The 13,309-nt window shown below is 48.6% G+C and overlaps 1 protein-coding gene across 4 annotated transcripts in view; it reads left to right on the top strand.

Annotated features, from left to right (window-relative positions):
- The window catches only part of JADE3 (jade family PHD finger 3), a 60,115-nt gene continuing 49,611 nt past the window's right edge, over window positions 2,806–13,309 (top strand). The window contains exon 1 of one of the 4 annotated variants that reach the window (XM_021412000.1): window positions 2,806–2,949. The gene's annotated coding sequence lies outside the window, so the exon portion shown is untranslated. Of the gene's footprint in view, window positions 2,950–3,039; window positions 3,137–13,309 lie in introns of those variants that run through there. The other 3 variants (XM_021411984.1, XM_021412010.1, XM_021411990.1) reach the window with 3 other exon arrangements.

The following is a 13,309-nucleotide window of genomic DNA, read 5'->3' as shown; positions in this document are numbered from 1 at the left end:
CAGTGCTCTGACCTGTTAGTTGTCTGCTTCACTGCTCTGGCATCTGATCAGAGATAGCAGATTTCATAGAAAACGGTATTTTTTCCATTGAAATTCACTGCAGTGCTTCTAGGTATTTCAATTATAGATGCTTCTTTCATTGCTCGAGTCCACGTTAAACTCTGAGTGACCCAACTTCTCAGATGTTAAACATTACTTCAGTGTAACTTTGTTAATACACAATATACTATATGCAGCCTTCGTGTAGCTGCATAATGATTCGGTTCAGCTTGAGTACCGTATAGATGTATACATTACTTCATCCTGACCATATCTCTTATATTTCTAGCTTCCACAGCATTCCTCCCCTGGGAGGACTTCAAACTGTGTGCTATATTTTATCAACATGTTAACATCTGGATTTGCAAATTCCTCATATTCTCTAGGTGCATAAGAGCATCTGTAGTTCCTCCTTTCTCAGGAAAAAGTGGAAACTGTTGCATGTGACTTTACAAAGAGCAGCAGTGCACAGTCTGCTTCCTATTTATTCATCTTGCTACATTTTCCTATGGAAATGAGTAGCAAATGCAAATGTAATTCTGTAAAAATTCTTATCAAATGGCAAATAGTTGGCTAGAAGTTGTGTGTGCAGATGTGGATTTACTGCAGATTTACATTTGGGATGGAATGTCTTTCTCTCCTGACCTGTGACAGACAGTGCAGGATGGTGTGATCCCAGGCGTGCCAAATGAAGGTGGCTGTCCAGCAGCACCTTTCCTGGGATGGGCCACATCTGCTTCTGGTGAAGTCATTCATATATAAAGTAATCTAGCAGAAGGCTTCTCATGGGAATGTTTCTTCCTTCCTTGTGCTTCAGAATGACCAGTACTTTAACCGTTACATATACTCCAAAAGGGTTGCAAAAAACTAAAACAAAAAAAAAAAAAAAAAGGAAAAAATGTTTTAAAATCCAAATGAATATATTGGTACTTGAAAATGGTTTCCTTTCAGTCTGACTCAATCAGGTTTGAAATTCCTTTTATGACCAGGAAATGGTCTTTTCCAGTTATACGCAGACTTGATTTTTATCATTCTGAGTTCTCTTCATTCTGGACTTCAAACCTCTTGTCTCCTATGAATTAGTGTTGCTTGCCCTACTGCCAAGGCCACTCAGCTTAATAGAGGCTGTCACAAGTGTGGGGGGGGGCTGCCTGGCGTTTCACTTGATGTTGTGGTTTTCTGAAGCTGCTCGGAGAAGGCTCAGTGTTTTCCTGGCAAGTATGTATTGATGAACAGAAGGCAAATGAGGTGATCACTGGTGCGTGAAGGAAGTCATATGTGTCAGCATCACTGGTTGCTGTCTAACTGCATTTGTAGAAAGTTACATTTTGCATTACACGTAGGAATACTAACCAGCTATCAAGAGACAAGACGTGTATTTTTGCAGCAGGTACTATTTCCACGAAAGTCCCGGCCAGCAGCAGTGTTCTACAGTCAGAAGCTGACTTGGCCTTGGTGGTAGCTGACTCAGAGAAGTGGTCTGCTGAGAGTTAGGCAGTAGGCACACCGTGCTGTGCCTGGGAAGTCCAAGCAAAAAGCAGGAGGGGCTTGCAGAGTGCCCACGGCAGTGCTGTATGGCAGTACCTGCCTGGGCCTGGGGAAGCCGTGGGGGTGTTGGGGCGTGGCAGAACCAGCAAGAGGTGTTGGGCTGGAGGGACCCTGTCGCCAGAACTGCGCAGTCTCCTTTGCCATGAGCTGTCTCGTGTTGCCGCTCGGCCGCTGCCTCAACACAGTGCAGAAGCTCAGGTATGCCTAGCCATCGCTGCCACGCTTGATGCTCTCCTCATTCCTTCTCCTTTGTACAAGTTTTTGCTCGTCCCTTTTCTCAGCGCCTGGCCTAGCACAAAAGCAGCGGCTCACGGCAGCATCCTAGATTTGGGATGCCAGATGTGGTTTCCCTCTCTGCTGAAGCCCACGCGTGGCTTCCTGTGCAGGCAGCAGCCTTCCCCTGTGCCTCCACCACCGCGCCTGCGATGCGGGACTACGAGGGATGCAGCAGGCAGGCCTGCGGTAAGGGGGTGAGAGGCTGCGCCTGACGCAAGGGATACGTGGAACAGGAGCATGGGGGCTGCGTGTGGGCGCGGAGCCGAGTAACGGAGGAGGTTTGCCATTTATTGGGCTGTTGCTTCCTTCGTTCTGAATGATGCCGCCCATTGTGCCCATTTCTGTCAAATGCCGTTCCAGCGGGGAGCTCCGCTGCGGGTCGATGACCGTCACCAGCCGGCTGAGCGCTGCCCCAAGGTAGGCTTTGGGATTCTGTAGGAGCCTTGTGTAACTCCGGCCAAACGCTCTAAATTTAGCGCTCGGTGCGGCGCCCTCAGAAGCAGCTGGAAAGCGGCCGGGCCGGGGGCCGGCCCTGCGGCGGGTGAGTCAGCGGCGGGGTGCGGGGGGCCGAGGAGAGGGGCGACCGCCGCCCGCAGCAGCCAAGCGGCCGGCCGGGCCTCCCCCCACCCCGGGCCGCCCGCGTGGCCGCGCTCCTCACGCCGCCCCGCCCCGGGGGGCCGCGCTCGGGCGGGGCGGGCGGGCCGCAGCCCGCGGCCGGCAGGAAGGGCCCGGCACGGGCAGGGAGGGAAGGGGAAGAGGCGGAGCCTGCCGCCCGGCGGTGTCACCAGTACAATAGGGCTCTTGTGCGGCCGGAGGAGGGGTGGGGGCGGGCGCGGGCCTGGCCGCGGCGCGCCGAGCAGCCGGCACGCAGGGCGGGAGCCGCCGCCGGCCACGGGCCCGGGCGGGGGCGATGCGCGCCGGCGCGGGACGGCAGCAGGAGCAGCCGCAGCGGGAGCGGCAGCAGCACCGGCGGCAGCCGCCGCGGCGGGAGCGCCAGCGCCAGCCCTGACGGCCGCGGCCGCCCACGCCGGCGAACGGAGAGGCGGCGGCGCGCCGGAACGGGCCGTGCCTCGCCGGCGGCGGGAGGTGAGCGCGGCCGGGCGGCCCGCGGGGAGGCGGGGCGGGGGGGGGCCGCCGGGGGCCGCCGCGCCGGGCCTCTGCGCGGGGGAGGCGCCGCCGGGCCTGCGGCGGGCGGGAGGCGACGCTTGGCGCCAAGGCCGAGGAGGTGGAGGAGGAGGGAGCGGGCGGCGCGTCCCGCGGCGGTGCGGGCCCGGTACGTGGGGCGGCGTGGGGCCGGCGGGCAGCGCGGTACCGACCCGCTGCCTCCACCTCCGCACGCGTGCCGCTGTGCGCTGCGGGTCCGGCCGCGTCCGGAGGGAAAAGTTGCGGCGGCAGCTTCCCTCCGGCCGCGCCGGGCCGGGCGGCCGCTCCGCCTCTCCGTCCGCCGGCTGCGCTCGGGCCGGGCGTGGCGGGGCGCCCGGGCTCGGCGCCCTTTTGTTCGGGGCGGGAGGCGCGGTGCGCTGCGGTGCGGTGCGGTGCGCCGGGCGGGTGGGCGTCCTGCCGGTCCCGAGTGGCTCCTGCCGGCACGCCGCGGAACTTGCTAGAACTCAGTTTGACAATAAAGCACTGGCGCAACGCCTCCGCCGGGCGGCCCGAGCGCGACGCTCCAAGGTGAGCGGCGGGCACAGGGATCGGGCTGTGGCGGGCGGGGCCCCGCGGCTCCGAGCGAACCCGGCCCGGCCTCCTCCTCGCTCTGCAACGTGCGCCCGCAGGTAACGCGGGGCGGCCGGGGGATGCTGGGTGTGGGCTGTCCTGAACTGCATCCCAATGGGAGGGACAGATGCTTTCCTTTTTTTTTTTTTTTTTTTTTTTTTCCTTTTAAACTACTCTTTTTTTTTGGGGGGGGGGATTTTTTTTGAAGAGTTGAGATGTTGCTTATAAATTGCAAATGGCTGTGCGCTTTAATTAAAATATCACCACATTAGCACTGTGCCTGGAAACTGTGGTTTTGCATATTTAAGAAAGAGGATGCAGGAGGTAGCATCCACTCTTGATTAGGAACCCTCTGATTAAAGTACACCGGGAACTTGAAAGCTGTTGTGCCTCTCTGTTGACATAAAAGAGCCTTTCCACTAAAACTAACAGATGAAGGGAACGGCCTCAGCTCGGCGCACGCAAATGCTGTGTCTGCAGCCTGCTTGTTATGTCCCGTTGGTGTTTGTCACGGGCTGCTCTGCAGAGCATCGCCAGTACGTGCACCTGCTGGGTGATGTGTGTCCCAGCCCTGGCTTTAAGTGCGGAGGGGTGGGCTTGGGGAGGGGAGGGAGGCTGCAGGAGGCTGTCTGGGGCTGACTTTGCCACAGAGTTCCTTGGTGGGACAGCAGAAGAGCATTCATTTACTGAAAGGTAAACACACAACTTCTTAGTCTGGCTAAGAAAGCACCTTTCCTATTAAAACTGAGCTAGTGCTTTAGGACCTGAAGTGTTGGCTGTTTTTTATTTTTTTCTTTAACTGAACTTCTGACCTCTTTCCAGACTAGACATGACATGCTCTGCTCTTAATGCCAAAGAGGAGCAGAACAAAGCTCCTTTCCGAGAAGGCTGCCTTTGTGTGCAGCAAAAGGTATTGCGATAATTGCAGCTGCTTCTCTTTCACCTGTCCTTCATTTGATGTTTCTTCTATCTGCCTTACTTGTACGGAACTGGCTATGCTTCCTTCCCCCCAGCAGCAAAATTCCCCCTGGGTTGGGTTAGCCAGCCCAGCGGTTTTTGGCTTTACATGTTTCTTGTACGTGTAGCAGGTACCTGCAAAGAGTTGCCAAGGAACTGGAACATGTGCAGTGGTGTTCTTTGGCAAGGGTGCATCTTTATTTGGGATCTCACTGAAATCACGCAAGTCCACTGTGATTCTAAAAATCTGGGCTGGAAGATCTCAGTGTAGTGCTGGATAAACCCAGCTTTCCTCTCCTGTGGTTCAGTGGGAACTTTGCACCCAGGATTCATTGGGATACCCGAAGTTGCTGCGGGCTTTACTGATGCGCGCTTATTGCATAGATGTGTATGGCTCATGTATATGTGGTCACTCTAATAGCTGCTGTGTGTTGAGTGCTCTGCAGCATTTACCCAAAGAGCCCGCTAGAGCTCGTGTTTGGGTTTTGTCCACTGGTGACCTGACCTTTGGTGTGAACATGAGTGCACAAGGCTGTGGTGAGAGCTGCTACACGGGTAAAGCTTCTTGGTGAGAAGCATGGTTGGATCCTGTGTAGGCTGCCTCAAGTCAAAGTTGATATCCCAAAGACACTCCCCACGGTCTGTTTAGGTGGCTGTTTCAGTCTTCAGAATCCATTTTGAAGGTTATGCCCTAGAGGGTTGGGAGTATGGTATGGCATCCGTACATTTCTGTTAGCTCAGCAGGAGCTGGGACTTACTGGGAGTAAGAGCAGGTGCCCATATGGGCGTTGCATCTTTTATGATGCATAGGTGAAAATGTGCTGCGTGCATCTGTTTGTGTGGTGTGTTTTCTCAAACCCTGAGATGCTGATATGCGGGCTTGGGGTTGTTAGCCGAAGAGGTTTGGTGGGGTGGTGTTACATCCACTTTTCAGGCCAATTCACTAATTAAGAATATTGTATTAAATGAAACTTGAAACTTAATAAAATGTCAAGTACGGGTGTCATCCTTTCCTGTGTTCTGTAAGCAAATCCTTACCTTTTTGCCCCGAGGAGTGGTGGCATGCTGCTTTGGCTGGCTGCCCTGCATCCAGATCCAGCAAGGCTTACTTTGCTCACCATGCACCAAAACAGACCTAATCAAAGCTTGCTGCTCTGTTGTGTGGATTTAAGCTTTCTCAACTCCCCAGGCCACCAAACGCCCCCGGCTGTAGTTCCCCCAGACCTATAGAATGTCTGGAGGGGGAAGCAGGTCCTCTTTGACTGTGTGGCATCTCTCTTTTTTTCGAAGATTTGAAGCGCTTGTAACACTCAAGGCTTCATGTAATTGGAGACATAAATGCAATTTTTACATACTTCACTTAAAATGGAAACTGGTGAGTTAATAATAGCTCTTATCAGGGATATTTATGTCATGAAAACCAACAGATGCTGTTTGTGTCTTGACAGGCCGCTGGGTGCATTAAATGTTGTGTCGAGGACAGGTCAGGGCGGAGTGGCAGAGCACTGAGGTCTGCAGGGCCTGGCGTGGTGTGGGACAGTCTCCTGCCTGGATGGAGCACTGGAACCTTCGCTCCTTGAACTGTGTTTAACACTCTGGAGCACTTGGTTCCTTACGCTTGTTGCCGCCTTACGTTGCGGAGTGAAATGCCTTGCTTATTGAACTGCAAGCTGAATGCAACGTATCATGTTGTTAATGCCTCGGTGTGTTTTAATTAGAGCTGGAGGGAGATGTTAAAAAACAGGTTTATACACATGCCTGACTGGTTGCTGAAACAAATAGGCCTGTCACACCATCTGGAGGGAGTTGCGTGTTATTTAGCTATTCTACTGTCCAGGCCTCTTGTTTCTTTTTCTTTCTCTTTTCTTCTTGTTTTTCCCCTTTTCTTATTCCTGCAAACACAGCCCGAGCATGCTGTGCGGAGCTGCCGCACCTGCTGGAAGCTGTGGCGGGTGCGGGGCTGAGGCCGCTGCTCCCGTCTCACCAGCAGCGTGCCCAGGTTGGTGACAGGGTCAGGGTGCTGCCCGCTGACCCCCCAGCACGTAACCGTGCCGTAGGGTGGGAGTCCTGGTCGCAGTGAGTTGGCCTTGTGCCACCAAGCATGCACCGCACCGTGCACGAGGCTCGCGGGCAGCTGCCATTTTGTGGTACGCGGCCTGGGGGTGGCACGAGGAGGCCTGTGTGGGGCCAGCCCACGAGCCATGCTGCTTCTGCCCATGCTTCATCGTGTCGTGGTGTGTGAGCAGAGTGCTTCGCCTAGGTGAAGTGCACGATGCATCTGCTACCAGTCACAGAGAAAGATTTGTGTTTGTTTGGTTTTTCTTTTCGTTAACAAGAAGACGTTGCTGTTAGATTGACACAGCTGTTAGGATGACAGAGGGATGTGGGTGTTTGTGAGCACTTGAAAATCATAACTACACAGCTTTCTTTCCTGCCGCTTTAAAAGCGTGACTGTTTTGAGCAGGCTGGGCACTTTTTAAATAATGCTTGCTTTGAAGAGTGTTAAAACACTGAGAAAATGATTATTTGCACTAAATATTTAAATCTCGTATATCGTGTACAGCGGAATAAATGGACAGTATTTTCTTTCTACTGCTGCACTGAAGACCCTAGGTTCTGGGCTGCTGTGTACAAAATGTATAGGAGAAGCATGCGTTCTGACAAGGGAGGAAAGAAATGTCCCTAGTGGGATTACTTGTGGTTTTTAATTCTCTTCATTGTTCTGCTTTTAACTGCTTGCATTTCTTTAATACTCTTCGTGTGTTGATTTACAGGCTTTGGTATCAGAGCGGCTATAGTGGAGTCATCACTGAAGTAGTGCCACATTCCAAGCAGGTTTGGGCTCTAATGGAAAAAGGCTTATGCAGCTAAAACGTGCCCTGTGTGTATGGTAATGCAGGAGCAAGCGGTCTGTGCAGTGGTGGTGGGACAAGGGGGGGCACTGTAGAAGGGCATGGGGTGATCCCTCACTTCTGTTAGCAAGGCGAGAGAGTGCTGCAAAAGAAGGAGAGTGGCAGAATTGTACTCCTGTGCCTCCCTTGATGCGAATAGGCTCTTTTTTGCTGCAGGTAATGGACTGAAATGAAGTAGTGGTAACAGGTGATGATTCGCAGTGAAAGGTAAACCTTGTTAAGTGTTGTTTGATAGGAAGGAGAAGAAATGCTTGTTTCTAGCGCAGAAAATAGTTTGCTTTTTTTTCCAAGGATGTCAGCTGGTGATCTGACAGGGGAAGGATGGCTGGTCATCAGCACTGCTGTGCTGCAATAGCCCTAACCTTGTCCGAGGGAGTTCCAGCAACTCTTCCACATTGACTTAATTCAGGAGCACTTGTGTTCCTTTGAAAGAATCAAATTGACTGTCATTTAAGCAACTGAAAGGCAGATACTTAAACCCGATAATGAAGTTGCAGTCTTCCTTATGTTAACAACATAATCATTTCCAGCGTAGCATGAAATGAGCAATCTTAAGAAGTAAGTGAAGCATTTTGCCAGGCGAATTTGGACTTGCAGTTCTGTAACAGAACGTGCTGAGAGCGAGGGAGGAACTGAAGGGCTGATGTTAATACAAGGTGCTTATTTATGAGCAACAATCTTGTAATGGCCATTGGCATAGATAGGAAGGAAAATTCACTCCTTCTTAATGGTATTGATTCTTCGATGGAAATTATTTTTGGAGAAAGCTTTGTCCCTGTTGCAGAAATGAATTTTCTGTGCTTTATTTGGTTAGTGCTGCTTCATTGTTCTTGGGCAAAGAAAGAAAAATGAGGCGAAAACCTGCAGGTTTTAATTCCAAATTCCAAATTTCTGATACAAATAAATAAAAATAATGCAAGCTGGGTTTATGTGTTCTTTTCCAACTGGTATCCCATTTATTTATTTGTTTAACATCTTATCCTATCATTCTCCAATGACATTTAATGAAAATTTTGAAAACCTTTCTTTATTCAGGCATTTTTCACCTGCTTAAGTTGGTAGTAAGCATATTTTTGATGAAAATACGTTTTTTTTAATACAGCTAGAGTACACATAGTGTACTTGCAGTAGGAGCTGAAAGAGATGTAGGCAGTAGCTGGCAAGCTGCATCCATGTACGCTGTTGCAGTCTTGATGGCAACCTGGCTTGCGCTGATCAGACAGCTATACAGAGGTGAAATAACTGGAATAGCTGTTGTCAAATCTGAAGCCTTTGGCTGAGCTCAACAAAAAAAAAATATGTTGAAAATTAGTTTATGTACCAGTCCTTAGTGTATTCTCTGTCTTCTTTTGCTTAAAACTGTCTTATATATGATTATTTGCAAGATACAACGTTGAGTTTTCATTTTTCATTCTCTGCAAATGTCAGAAGACTTCAGAACGCGGGATGTAAGTTATCAGAAAGCTCCTGACAGTCGCCTGGTTATCAGTCAAGAGTCTGTGACTCCCATTACAGGGATTAATTTGGCTTAAGTGCTGTCGTGGATCCTTTGTCTGGTGTCTTCTCTTTGCTTGTTCTAGGTTTTCAGAAGCCTTTCTATGCAAGCAGGAGAGTGTGTGAGCTCAGGCCATTATCTAATGGCTCTTACAGGTGCTGTTTCATTCTGTTTTTAGGATTATTGACGCGAATTTGTTCTGTGTGTCCACTTTCTGCGTGCTTAACTTCAGTATTTCACATAGTCCGCTTGAGGCATGAATGGGTTAAGTGCTGAAAAAAGCTCTAAAGTAAATTAAAAGGGGGGGGGGGGCGGGAGGCCTCAGATGCACATAGCAGCTCAGATGTGATTTATAGTTCCTGCTTATCTCTTCTAGCCATGTCTTTGATGCCTTTGTACTCCCTTGTTGGCTGCCCCCTCTTGTGTTTTCCTTGACTTCTCTAACTTCTTTCTTGTTGTAGAACACAGGCATTTCTCGTGAGTGCCTCGCAATGTTCTTGGGACCCTATAAAACAGTAGGTCACATTAAATTTCTCTCCTGTACCAAATTCCAGACAGAATGGACTTGCAGATCATTTGTAGTCAGGCTGAAAATATTTTTGGCAAACCTTTGTTTTTTGTTTTTTGTTTTTGTTTTTTTTTTAAAAGATCTGTGTGGATTTGATAGGTCTTGTAGAAGATGGTGTTTCCCATCATCAGAGTTTTTACGTGAGGTAATATTTTGTGTAGCTGGCACATTTGTGAGAGTTTACATATGGTTATATAAAAGTATCACCCACTGAAAAATCAAGTTTTAGTATCATATGTGATTTTCTGTTCTATTTGTTGGGCTTTTTGTGTTGGTTTTTTTATTTTTCATTGAACGCTTGCATTAATTAGTATTTTTTTCATGTATTTCACACAAACTTCTGTGGTTTTATGCCTGTTCATATTTACGCTTTGCTTGGTTAAGCAAGTTGAATCTATGTGTTTGATTTAAAATGTACATCGGCACCATTTACTTTGTACAGATATTAAGTATGCTTCAAAGGGGGGGGAAAAAACTTATATAGCAAGAACTGCTGGAAAAACAAGATAATGGCAAAGCATTGACTTAGTTGAGTAACTTCCAAAATGCTTCCAAAAGTGACTTCGGGTGCACTTGTTCTCAAAGCCTTTTCTAACAATTTTCTGTGTTTGGGGGTTTTTCTTTGGTCAAAATGCTATTCAGTTTCCTCCTTGAAATCATTTTAGGGAGCTTATATTAAGCTCATTCTAGGAGAGTAACCAGCTTTTCTAACAATTTGAGGCACTGGTGTAATGCTTTATGATGATCAAACTGGTTGTGTACGTTTGATTTTGAAGAAATAGTGTTAGTGGCAGCCCTTGCAGGGGAAGTTGAGCCTGCTTTGCTCCCTGACCTGGCATCTCTGGATCTTTTAGAGGTTTTATGCCACATCAAGGTGCTCTGCAGCACATCTTCGTAGTCTTATGGGCATCTGGAGATTTAGTTGGCTGGACTATAGTTGTGTGACGGTAATTCTCAGAGGAGAAGAGTTCAGCTCCTGCATTTACTTTCTCTCTGGAGCTGTGCAGGACTTGACAGGATTATAGCACTAAAAACTGATTTTTGTGCTTCAGGTAAGCAGGAGTGAAAACTCAGTGCTCAATCCTCTTACTGGAAGTTGCATTCTCTTTCTGCCTTTGGGTCAGTGGTGCAGGGCCTTCTTGATTTGTGGGTTCCTATGGCCCAGAAGCACTGAGTGCTGTGGTTCTATCAGAGCCCCTCACCATCAGCATCAAAAGCCTTGCCTCCTCACAGGTGACAAAACAGAGATCTTGCTAAAAACAACAAAAAAATGCATTATAAAGGTCCTTGTTTTAGATGATTTTGTTAAAGGTCACGTTTTCCCTTTTGTCTGCCAGCTCTCTTGGCAGCAGGTGGTCTAAAGGAACAGTCTGCGTTACACTTGATCTTGAACCCCCCCCCAGTATACCTGGAGATTTTGAGCAGAAATAAATTCAGTGTTCTCTGAGGAGTTCTGCTAACAAATTCATCAGATAAATGTCTTGCTGATTGCTGGCTTCGTTTTGGCACTGACATTAATGCCTGCTGCCTCCACCGAGGCCACATTTTCTCTGCTTTTTTCTCAGAACTTCTCATTTGTTTTGTCTGACTGAGCGGGAATGGCTTTGGAACAAGATTTGTGAGTTGACGCAGGTTTCTCTTTCATAGCAATTAAAAAATAAACAACCCCCCAACCCTTTCTGATGATTTAAGATCATCTTCAGGGAGGAACTCATTTTTGGTCGCTGCTGTGGAATTTGTAGCCACAAAGGATGAGGTTGATTAAGGCTCATTTGGCTTGCTTTCTGGTCTGCTGCTTCGGTAATTGTCCCATGATTGTGCTCCAGCCCTTGTCAGCACGATCCCGGTGCAAGGCATGGGCGCTGGATTTATCGGTGGGGTTTCGTTGCAGGGGGAGGTGGTGGTCTAAGAGCTGGTGAGATGGCTAGAGAGAAGGAACAGCGAGCTTTCCTATGAGGTCTCACAGATACCAGTGTCACGAGTCTGATGAGAGGTGTTGGTCTGGAGCCAGGGTTCGACCTTGAAAGCACTGAAGTCTAGTTTGGTCTTAATGCAATCCTAAGTCTAGGTCTGCCCCTTTGTCGCTTATATCACCCGTGTCTGGAGGATCCAAGAAGCAGCAGTGATAGTGCTTTTAGCATTTGTACCTCTTGTATCTGTTGCGGGGTCATGAGACCTTCTGTGGAATGTATGAAACAATGTGGCTCTGCCGTCAAAAGCATGACGTTGTTACCATGTTTTAGAACTTCTGGCGCTTGGTGAACTGTTTCATTTTTTTATTTTAAGATCTCCACTAAAGATGTCCTTAACTGTGCACAAATAATGGAAATTAGCTATGGGAAAGGATGCTTTTTGATCGTCTGGATGATTGCTTCTGCAACGGTTGCTTGAGTTTCCCTTCAGAACTTAAGATGGAATGGTGCTGCCATCACCCTGCTTTAGGAAATGCACAAAAAAGCCCATGTATTTAGAAGAGGATGAACAAGTTGAATGAGGTGGGTTGGCAGTTAAACCCCAGCTTATAAGTGGTTCTGGCTGATGGGAAGATGTAATATTTTCGTTCCTTTAGAATCTGAAATTAGAATCATGGCTCCAGATCTTCCTGAATTGCTTGTTTTTCCTTTTATTTTTTATTTTTTATTTTTATTTCTTGGCTGACAGCATCATTCTGTAGCTTTTGGTAGCACCAAACCACATTTGTCGTGTCTTTCTCTACCCCCTTCCAGGCATCCTGGGTTCAGGAAGTGTCCTGCCAGTTCCCAATACTTTGATCCTAATTGGCAGGCTTCGACCGTGTGCATATGTATTCTTTCTGCATAATTCTGTATTGCTGTGTGACCTGCTGCTGGGAGAACAAACTTTTCTGAGGGAGAAGAGCATCCTGTACCAGGCTGAAGTGGTGTATCTCCTTAGCGTTTCATCTTGAAAAAGAAGAGCATGTAGCTGTGCTGCTGTGTGGTGACTGTCCTTGAATGCAGCTGTGTGCTGCAGCATCCCTCAGAGTACACAGAGCCCTCTGTGTGATGGAGGGAGGAGAGGTAGGGCTGCAGTAAGCCACTTGAGACTATTTTGCTTTCACCAGCAGGTACTGGTGTGCATATGTGCTTTGGAGGACCTGATGCACAGAGCTTGCTGTGGGTCCGCAGCAACATGTGTGTGCCATTCTTAGTGCCAGCAGGCCGAGCAAGACTCTCCTTGTGCTTGGGTGCCCTTTGTTGCTGCCTTGCCCTCGGGCTGGCTTAAGAATTGCGGAGCTGGGGATGTTCTTTGGCAGCGTAGGCACCAGCGCTCTTGTCCAACATCCAGTCTTTGTTTCAACGTCAAGAGCTGCAGCCTCCATTCTTCCCTTGGGGATGCAAACCAATAGCTCTTACTGTCAGAAAGTTTCCTTAATTGTAAGCTGAAATAATTTTTTTTCTTTGGATTTTATCCCATTACCTCTGATCTCTCACAGATCCGTTCCTTTGTTCTGCCAGTGATAATGTCCTGCCAGTGTATCAAGAATGTAAATGACTTTGTGTGCACCTTAAGGTGGGCATTTATGTTGACTCCTGTGTGTATTTTGATCTTGGTAGCCTTTTCCTGTAGGGCAGCTGCTTCAGCCCCAGAATCTTTTTTTTTTCTTTTTTTTTTTTTTTGTCTGTGTATATGCTAGTTACATTGTGAAACAAGTAATTTCAAGTAAGATGTAAGCATTTTGCAGAATGGCTGGCTATATACACGGGCCAAGTAACTGCTCCATTGGGTCGCCATCCAAATGCCTGGGGGCCAAGGACTTCAGAGCAATTCATTAAAAAAAAA

Source organism: Numida meleagris, chromosome 1, assembly GCF_002078875.1.
Source record: "Numida meleagris isolate 19003 breed g44 Domestic line chromosome 1, NumMel1.0, whole genome shotgun sequence".
NCBI classification, from domain to species: domain Eukaryota; kingdom Metazoa; phylum Chordata; class Aves; order Galliformes; family Numididae; genus Numida; species Numida meleagris.
Note: the sequence above shows the minus strand (reverse complement) of the source record. Positions and strands in the feature narration are given on the sequence as shown.